This window comes from Ixodes scapularis, unplaced genomic scaffold (genome assembly GCF_016920785.2).
Source record: "Ixodes scapularis isolate PalLabHiFi unplaced genomic scaffold, ASM1692078v2 PGA_scaffold11__112_contigs__length_91849675, whole genome shotgun sequence".
Taxonomy (NCBI): Eukaryota; Metazoa; Arthropoda; class Arachnida; order Ixodida; family Ixodidae; genus Ixodes; species Ixodes scapularis.
The window spans coordinates 79,549,499-79,559,713 of NW_024609837.1; the positions used below are offsets into that span (position 1 = coordinate 79,549,499).

General features: G+C 45.3%; 1 non-coding gene across 1 annotated transcript; it reads left to right on the forward strand.

Moving 5' to 3' along the window:
- Positions 1 to 218: 218 nt before the first annotated feature.
- On the forward strand, positions 219 to 291 carry Trnak-cuu. Its single transcript has one exon. It is a non-coding gene; the product is annotated as a tRNA-Lys (tRNA).
- Positions 292 to 10,215: the final 9,924 nt, after the last annotated feature.

The following is a 10,215-nucleotide window of genomic DNA, read 5'->3' on the forward strand; positions in this document are numbered from 1 at the left end:
GGCGAAAACTGGCACGGTGCGGTCGCAAACCCGCAGCCCAGCAGCATTGACCCCCGCCGCAACGGAACAAGCCCTCCTGACAACAGCCAGCCGCAAGCCTGGTGGAGGCCCTCCCATAGTGGTTCCTTATCCGATCACTGGAGGCGGTCCGACGGGCACCTCGGTGCGGGTGACCTAAGCAGGCAACTGTCGTCGGACTGCTGCTACCACTGCGAGCAGCCCGGCTAGCTCAGTCGGTAGAGCACGAGACTCTTAATCTCGGGGTCGTGGGTTCGGGCCCCACGTTGGGCGCCATTGTGGTCGGTTTGCCTTGCTGCATACCCGACCCGGAGGAATAACACGGAGCCAACGGTTTCAACAACAAGAAACTACATTTAATGGGACGTGGACAAGACGATTAACATTGCTACCGGCGCTGCCGGAGTCCAGGCAGCGACCCTTTGTGCGCCGCCTCTGATCTGCCTTATCAAGGCGGCGCATCCGATGTGCGCGTGGCTGGCGTGACGTCGCCGCCACGCGGGAAAAGTTCGGCTTGAGCCTCGCAGTCGGGCAACTTGGCTTGGGAGCCGCCAGGGTGCCCACAGTGTTTACCAACTGGAATGACTTTTAGTGTCTATTGTTGACTATTAGCATATATTTCTGACCAGATTGGCTTCAAATGGCTAGCAACGGCTATTACTAAGTATAATTGACAATTATGGGCTATTTCAGTGTTTATCATAGAGATCATACATACTAACTCTAGAGGAAAAGGTCCGCCATTTTCCCATACATTCTGGCTGCCGCAAGCGGCGGATCATGCAGGCAGACCCTCGGGGTCCCAAACACGGTTACATCATCAGAGCAGTTTCGCGAACTTCAACAATCCACGAACTTACCGGTGGAAAGATATTCGCGTTCCTTTCGAAGCTTTCTTTTTGCATAGCCCGCAGATGTACGGCCTCGCGTTAACGCTAAACTAAACCATATACCCGGCTTCGCTGGTGGGGCGCGGCTGGGCGCGGTTGAGGAATACGAAACTGCTCAACAACCAGATTTCCGAGATTTCGACAAAAGGGAAGTTAATGCAGCGTAATGACTTTATTGCTTTTTATAAGCGTTAGAATAGCTCAGAATTTAGCTTACAACGTTAAATTATCACTGTTTATATTGCTGAGAGTTTTCACTCTTCGCGTTTACCATGGCAACGTTGCTTTCTTTCTCTCGTGTTCTGTCGCTCTCTTTCGCGATCGTTCACTCGGGACCCCGGGTGTCGGCGCACGGGATTTGCCACTCCTCCTCACCCACCTTTACCCCCCTGGTGTTTATAGATGAAATTGGCCACAAGTGGCTATTACTGGCTATAAGCATTTATTTGTATTGCAATGGCTTGATTTGGCTACAAATGGTAATTAGTGACTAGTGTTAATAGTTATGAGGGATTTTTGGGTTTACCAACAGGAATCGCTTTAAGTGGCTATTGTTGGCTTTTATCATATATTTCTGACCAGATTGACTTAAATGGCTAGCTATGGCAATTAGTGAGTATAAATGACAATCATGTGCTATTTCAGTGTTTTTGGATGAAACTGGTTACAAGTGGATATTACTGGCTATAAGCATTTAGATTGGCTTAAAATTGCTACAAATGGCTAGTAGTGACTAGTGTTGATATTTTTAAGCAGGTTTTATGTTTACTAACTGGAATGGCTTTTAGTGGCTATTGCTGGCTATTAGCATCTATTTCTGGCCAGAATCGCCTCAAATGGCTTACAATGGCTATTCGTGAGTATAATTGACAATTTTGTGATATTTTATTGTTTATGGACGAAACTGGCTTCAAGTGGCTATTATTGACTATAAGCATTTATTCCTTATTAAATTGGCTTGAAATAGCTACAAATGGCTATTAGTGGCTAGTCTTGGTAGTAATGAGCAATTTTCGTGTTTACTAACCGGACTGGCTTTAAATAGCTGTTGTTGGCTATTATGATTCATTTTTGACCAGATTGGCTTCAATGGGCTAGCAAAGGCTATAGCAAGTATAATTGTGGATATTCATGAATAGCCATTCATAGCCATTCAATGGGTATTCATGAATAGCCATTTATAGCCATTCGAAGCCAGTCTGGTAAAAATATATGGTAATAGCCAAAACTAGCCACATGAATTCATTTCAGTCTGTAGACAAAGAAATAGCTGCTAATTATTAATACTAGTCACTTTAAGCCATTTGTAGCCAATTCAAGTCACCCAGGTCGGGAACAGATGAATATAGGGAATAATAGCCAATCCAAGAACCAAGTCAAGAATAGATGCCTATAGCCAATGATATCCACTTAAAGTCATTCAAATCTATACACACTCCAATTGCATAAATTGTAAATAATAGTTACTGATAGCCATGTATAGCCATTTCAAGCCAATCTAATAAAATAGATGCTAATAGCCAATAATAGCCATTTGAAGTCATTTTCAATCATAATCACCGAAATAGCATAGAATTGTCAACTATATTCACGAATAGCCATTCATAAAAATGAATGGTTAAAGTCATTCAAATCTATACACACTCCAATTGCAAAAATTGTAAATAATAGTTACTGATAGCCATGTATAGCCATTTCAAGCCATTCAATAAAAATAGATGCTAATAGCCAATAATAGCCATTTGAAGTAATTTTCAATCATAATCACCGAAATAGCATAGAATTGTCAACTATATTCACGAATAGCCATTCATAGCCAGTTGAAGCCAGTCTGGTAAAAAAATAGATGGTAATAGCCAAAACTAGCCACATGAAGCCATTTCAGTTTGTAGACGAAGAAATAGCTGCTAATTATACATACTAGTAACTTTAAGCCATTTGTAGCCAATTCAAGCCAGTCAATTCAGGAACAGATGATTATAGCCAATAATAGCCAATCCAAGCCAACCAAGTCAAGAATAGATGCCTATAACCAATATTATCCAGTTGAAGTTGAAGGGTTGTTCATCTGCCCTTCATATATTTACTTATATGTACATTCCATCTCGGTCGACACTCCGCGATGGTGTGTTCGGTCTCGAGCTCTCTATCTCAAGCCCCTGGTTCTTCTTCTCCTTCTTGCTGGCCCTACATTACTCCCCCCTCCGGGAAGGCCAAGGCACGGTTTGCCAATGCACATGTCGGCAAATTGATGACTTGGTCTGAAGTCGTGGAGGTTGTCGCAACGATGGTTTCAATGGTGTCTGGGGCGAAACCTGTACACTCTCAATGTACGCGAGTTTCAGTCGATCAACAGACACCATGTCGTGTCTGTTTCCTAGGTCTAAAAGGAAAACCTTGGGGCCCCGTTGAATGACGGAAAACGGTCCGTCATAAGGGGCCTGCAGAGGTGTCCGCATTGCGTCTCTGCGAACGAAAACGTGTGTACACGTATCTAAGTCTTTGCTCATGAAAACTTTCCTGTTAAGCGGTTGTCGTGTAGGTGGTGGGCGCAAAGCTTTCATCGTCGTCCTGAGTCTTGATACGTAGTTCTGCATGTCTGGTACCGCATCTTCTTCGAGAGTATGGAAAAACTCGCCTGGCAGCCTTAGGGTCGTACCATAAACGAGTTCAGCCGGTGTGGAGGAGAGGTCTGCTTTGTAGACCGCACGAAGACCCAGTAAAACGAGTGGGAGTGCTTCTGACCAGTTTGTTGGATTTTTGCAGGCCTTTAGCGATGTCTTCAGTTGCCGATGAAACCGTTCCACTAGACCGTTTGAGGCCGGGTGATAGGACGTGGTGCGGATTCGCGTTGCTCCTAAAATCCGTAGGAGTTGTGCAAAAAGGCGGGACTCGAACTGTCGGCCTCTGTCAGTTGTGATTTTGTCTGGTACGCCGAAGCGTGCGACCCATGTTGTCATGAAGGCTTGGGCGACCTCTTCAGCTGTGATATTGGTTAGTGGTGTTGCTTCTGGCCAGCGTGTGAATCGATCAACGCACGTGAGAATGTACGTAAATCCATTTGAAGGTGGTAATGGTCCAACAAGGTCGATATGAACTTCGGAAAATCTGGTATCTGGGAGCTTGAACCTGGCGACTGGCGCAACGGTATGACGATTAATCTTTGCCTTTTGGCACTGCTGACAAGTACGTGTCCATGTGCGAACATCGACATTGATTTTGGGCCAGACGAATCGTGATGTGACTAGGCGTTGTGTGGGCCGAATGCCAGGGTGTGCGAGTGAGTGCAGAGCCGTGAAGATTTGACGACGGAACTGCTGAGGAACAAACGGCCGTGGTGTGCCTGTAGAGATGTCGCACGTTAGAGTGGCACTGCACCATGGAAGATGAAGATCTTCGAACCTGAGCGCGGTGTGTCCAGAGCGTAGATTTTGAAGTTCTTGGTCTGACTGTTGTTCTTAGGAGACAGGGCCTCTGTAAGAGGCTGGATGGTAGTAGCACAGTTAGGAAGAAAACGCCGGAAAAAATTTATCAATCCCAGGAATTCTCTCAATTTCTTGAGGTTCTGGGGCTTTGGAAAACGAATAATTGCGTCTACTTTATCCGGTAGTGGTCTAATGCCGTTGGTTTCAAGGCGATGCCCAAGGAAAATCAATTCCTGAACGCCGAACTGGCATTTCTTTAGGTTGATGATGACGCCGTTCTCCTCCAGACGTGTCATGAGAAGGCGGAGGTGCTCAAGGTGTTCTTCTTTATTTCTGCTTGCAACGAGGAGATCGTCAAGGTAGGCAAAACAAAAATCGAGTCCTCTTGTCACCTGGTCAATAAATCTGCCCTTCATATATTTACTTATATGTACATTGCATCTCGGTCGACAGTCCGCGATGGTGTGTTCGGTCTCGAGCTCTCTATCTCAAGCCCCTGGTTCTTCTTCTTCTCCTTCTTGCTGGCCCTACAAAGTCATTCAAATCTATACACACTCCAATTGCATAAATTGCCAATAATAGTGACTGATAGACATGTATAGCCATTTCAAGCCGATTTGGCCAAGAACTGCCCATAGCCAATAATAGTAGATACTTGAATCCATTCATATTCAAAACATCATGAATACTATGTCACTAATTGTCACTAATGTTCATTCTGAAGCGATTTAAGGTGATATTGTTACGATGATATGCTATTGCTAACAATAGGCACTTGAAGCCATTTTCATGCATAAGTATAGAATAGCAGAATATTGCGACCAATAAGCACTGTTAAGAATGGAACCTTCGGCGACCTTCTTCCGAGTTTCAACGCTGCGGAAACAAGTCAAGACGAGTCCGGGACCGTCGCCCGCTTGTCGGGACCAGCGCGAAACGAGTCCCGTCGTGTCCGGGATCGTCGCCTACTTGTCAAGGCCTGCGGAAACAAGTCTCAACGCGTCCGTGACGTCAACGGGACGTGTGTGCGTGCGTGGGGGTTGGTGTGCTCAGGAAAGGGAGAGAGGCATGGCCTAACTGCGGAGGACCTTGGCTGCGTCGCACATGGCGGCGGACTTTGCTGCATCGCACTGGACGGCAGGTTACTGCATCGCACTGGCTGCCGTGGTGGGGAGTGAGGGAGAAAACGGACCCTATATAAGGCAGAGCGTGGGGCTGCTCCGTTGTTCTCTCGGATTTGACGACTGTATCGCAACCATGTAATTAAACCGTTCGTTACGTTACCAATTCGCCGACCTCCACTGAACCCCTGGGTTCTTCACTTCGGGGAAAGGACGTCGTCACGAGCCAGGAAGCCTCCGGACGTGCGGCCTAAACCCCGCCTCGAACAGCACTAATAGCCATTTTTTGGCAATTCGAGCCAACCAGGCCAATAGCAGATGCCTATAGCCAATAATAGCCATTGGAAGCCAACTCAGCCTGCATAAAATCAAATAAGTCGAAATAGTGACTGATCGTCATTGATAGTCACTAGAAGTCACTTGGACCCCAAATCTGCCATATTATTTATAAATATGATAATTGATAATATAGCCATTTATTTATTTATTTATTATACCCCCAGGGCCGAAGCATTACAGAGGGGGTGGGCAAGGGAAGTACAAAAACGCTGAAAATGGTTAATCCGTCAGAGATCATGAACAGTAACTTGTTAGAACTTCTTTAAAGAGAACAAAATCGCCAATAAACGCAATGGGTGAGGGAAGGCGTTCCATGCACGAGATGTTTTTGGGATGAAAGATTTGAAAAAAGAATTTGAGATGGAAGTGGGCACACCAACTTTGCAGCAGTGATCGAGGCGAGATGATACGTAGATGGGGGCACTGATTAGTTGCTCTTTCAAGAGTGAATTGGCATAGTAAATTTTATGAAATAAACAGAGACTGGAGATAGTGCGACGAGTGGAAAGAAGGGGCAGTGAGAGAACTAGCTTTCATGGATGTGACGCTTGATGTACGATGGTAGTTTGATAATATAAAACGTGCTGGCCGGTTTTGGATGGCTTCAAGCGCTGATATGAGGCTTTCTGCACCGGGATCCCAGACCGAGCATGCATATTCAAGCTTTGGTCGCACCAGTGTTTCATAAAGTAGTAATTTTAATGATGATGGAGCTAGAGAAAAGTTACGTCTTAAATATCCAAGCATGCGGTTACTGTTATTAGCGATATATTCGGTGTGAGTTTTCCATGATAGGTCAGAAGAGATATGAACACCTAGATATTTGTAAGTTGGTACGTTTTCAAGGAGGTTATTTGATAAGAAGTAGTTAGGACAGAGTGCTGCTTTGTGGGAAATCCTCATTGTCTTACATTTCATAATGTTTAGTTTCATGTGCCAAGCATGACACCAGGAAGAAATTGCATTTAAATCAGATTGAATTATGTGTACGTCAGAGTCATTAGTAATTTCACGGTAAACAACGCAATCATCCGCAAATACGCTTATGGAGGAGGAAATGCTAGTAGGTAGGTCATTTATATGTATTAAGAATAAGAGGGGGCCTAGGACAGAACCTTGTGGTACACCGGACACAACAAGGGACGATGACGAGTTTTTGTTATTGACAGTTACAAATTGCGATCTGTTAGTGAGGAGAAACTCTAACCAAGATAAGATATATGGATCAATACTGAGTAGGCTAAGTTTCTATAGTAGTAGTTTATGCGTTACCTTATCGAAAACCTTAGCAAAGTCCAGAACGATGCAGTCAGTCTGACATCCACGATCCATTAATAGCCATATGAAGCCAAATCAGTCTGCACACAATCAAGTAAGTCGAAATAGTGACAATGGTCATTGGTAGTCACTAGAAGTCATTTGGACCCCGAATCTGTCATATCAATAAAAACATATGATTGTATAGGCAATAGTAGCCATTGGAAGCCAACTGAGCCTGCATAAAATCAAATAAGTCGAATTAGTGACCGATAGTGATTGATAGTCACCGTGGTCATTTGGACCACGAATCTGCCATATAAGTAAAAGTATGATTGTATAGCCAATAATAGCCATTGGAAGCGAATTCAGCCCGCACACAATTAAATAACTCAAAATTGTGACCAATAGTCATTATTATTCAGTATAAGTCATTTAAACTCCGAATCTGCCATTCAATTTAAAAATATAATCATATAGCCAATAATAGCCATATGAAGCCAACTCAGTCTTCACACAGTGAAATAACTCAAATAGGGACTGATAATCATGGACAATCGCTAGAAGTCATTTGGACCCTAAATCTGCCATATAATTATAAATATGAATGTATAGCCAATAGTAGCCATTGGAAGCCAACTCCGTCTGCACACAACAAATAAGTCGAAATAGTGACTGATAGTGATGGTAGTCACGGAAGTCGTTCGAACCCCGAATCTGCCATATAATTCAGAAACATGATCACATAGCCAATAATAGCGATATGAAGCCAACTCATTCAGAACACAATCATATAACTCAAAATAGCGGCCAAAAGTAATTAAAAGTAACTAGAAGTCATTTGGACTACATATCTGCCATGTCAAATTTTGATCAAAAAGCCGAAACTAGCCATTGAAAGCCAACTCAGTCCGCGTGCAATCAGATAACTCTAAATAGTTACAAATATTCATTGATTGTCATTAAAAGTCATTGGGAACCGAAATCCACCATATAATTAGTAATTAAAATCAAATATAAAATAATAGTCATTCAAATCCAATCTGAGACATAACATTACAAATATCACGAAATGGCCACTAATGGTCATTAAAGTCTTTCACAAGTGGAACTACCGAATAAACAGCTGCTTCGTATATATGCCCCGAAATAGCTTAGGATATTGGCCTAGAGCCATTAATAGCCCTTGGAAGGCAATCTAGTTTATACTCGTCCAGATAACTCAGAAGTACAATCCAATAGTCATTGCAGTCATTAGAGGCTAACCAGGCCCCCAAAATGACAGGTAATACTGAACTGGACACTATTCTACTTCCTTATAAATACTAACTCTTCGTTAAGCAGCCAGTGTAGCATTTACTGGCTGCAATTACTATGTCGTGTAGCGTTTCCAGCGTCATTGGAAGTGAATCTCATATAATTTAAAATAATGACCCATGGAGCAATTACATATTTGAATTGTTGTGCTTTATTTCTAACTGCAAAGAGCCAGTCACTCTAGTTAGTAATAGCCATAGCCTTTAGCGTGGTCCATAAACTGTCAACTTACTAAAAAGTCACAAATTGCGAGTAGGTCATTTGGACCAGGTGTAATGCATAGGTCCATATAATCTAAATACTTACTGCTAATATGAAGCGCACCTCATTATTAAAAATACCGTGTATCAGCTCTTGCTCAATTTAAATCGGCACACCGGTTTGCCATATGTTCACAATTCCTGATAGTGTGAAGAGAAGAAATAGTGTAGTGAATGACTGTTATCCTTTTAATTTCGATCTCATTGTTTACCATCCCACACCGAGAGATGGCAGCACTTCTGTGTCTCCCGACAACCCCATGTATTTTGGCTCCAGTTTCCAGTATTGTAAGTCAATGGTATTTGCTGATATTCAGATTGACAGGATGAATATACTCTAGAATTCACCTCTAGCTCGTCTTTGTTTTTCAAGAAACTGGCCAGCTTCCCTTTAAGCGAGACTAGAAGCTCTGCCTTCAGAGCGAGCATTCTGGCTTCCTCAGTGCTTTCGAAGCGCGTGCCTCAACATTCACGCTAGTCTAAGCAAGGGCAGAAAGCTCGCGCTGAATGCGGAGCTTCAATACTCTGTTATCGTGCAACGCTCTCAAAGCTGCTAGCGGGAGCGCGTGGCTTCATCTGGGGTTTTGTTTGCGCGAGAACTCGCAAATGATCAACGTGATCGAGCCCCATTGTCGCGCCTGTAGCTTTGACAGCGTTGTCCACTAAGTATGAAACATAGTATGGTCTTAGCTTAGAGGGGTACGGAAACGAAATGACGTGAGCGCGAGCTCCATACCCCTCGCTTCAAAGTTGGCCAGCGAAAAGCGCAACGCGTATCGCGTTCATGACGTAAATAGCTCATGCACGGTCAAGGGCACGGTGTAAGATACACCCTTTCGGTGAAGACACGGCGGGGCTCAACGCGCGGCGCGAGGAATCAGATAGTGTTCGTTCGATGGGCATCTGAAAGGCTGCATTATTCCGCGGCCACTGTGCCCGCGGCTGACGGTGTCACCGGCGGCCAAACAGCGAAACTGTGTGAGAGCGAAAAAAATTATCTCGTTGCCATGACACCCCGGTACACCGTGGTCTTTCTGCACGAGCGACAACCTCGCTGGAGCCCTGCGCGTGTGGAGCATGAGGCGGCGCGAGCCGTCTTTGCCGTGCCCACTAGAGTAACTGTATATGCTCCGCTTGCGGAGCAGAGTACCGCAATGGTGCCATTCTGGAGCCAAGCACTGCGGGAAGCCACGGTCGGTTTTTGCAGGGGACGCGAAGGCGCAGACGCCAGGCAGCGTGCTGTGGCGTGCTGCGGCGCGCTGCGTAAAGGCACGACCACATTGGCGTTTCGGAGGCCTGCGGCGCGACGGTCGTCGCTGCCGGTTGCCGGCGGAAACCAGTTTTCCGCTTCAACGTCACGACGTGCGGCGCCGCACACCCAACCGCTCCGTGCGCGGTTCTGAGCTTAGCGCCGCACGCCGCAGAAGAGAGGAGCCAATGGGAGGTGGCGTAGATAGTGACGTCGCGATGCCATGGCACGGCCGGTCTAGAGCGGAGAGGCGCGCGCGCGCCTCTCCGCTCTAGACCGGCCGTGGCCATGGCAACGCTCAAGCCGGTCCTCGGCGCGTCTCGAAGCGAAGGACGTGTT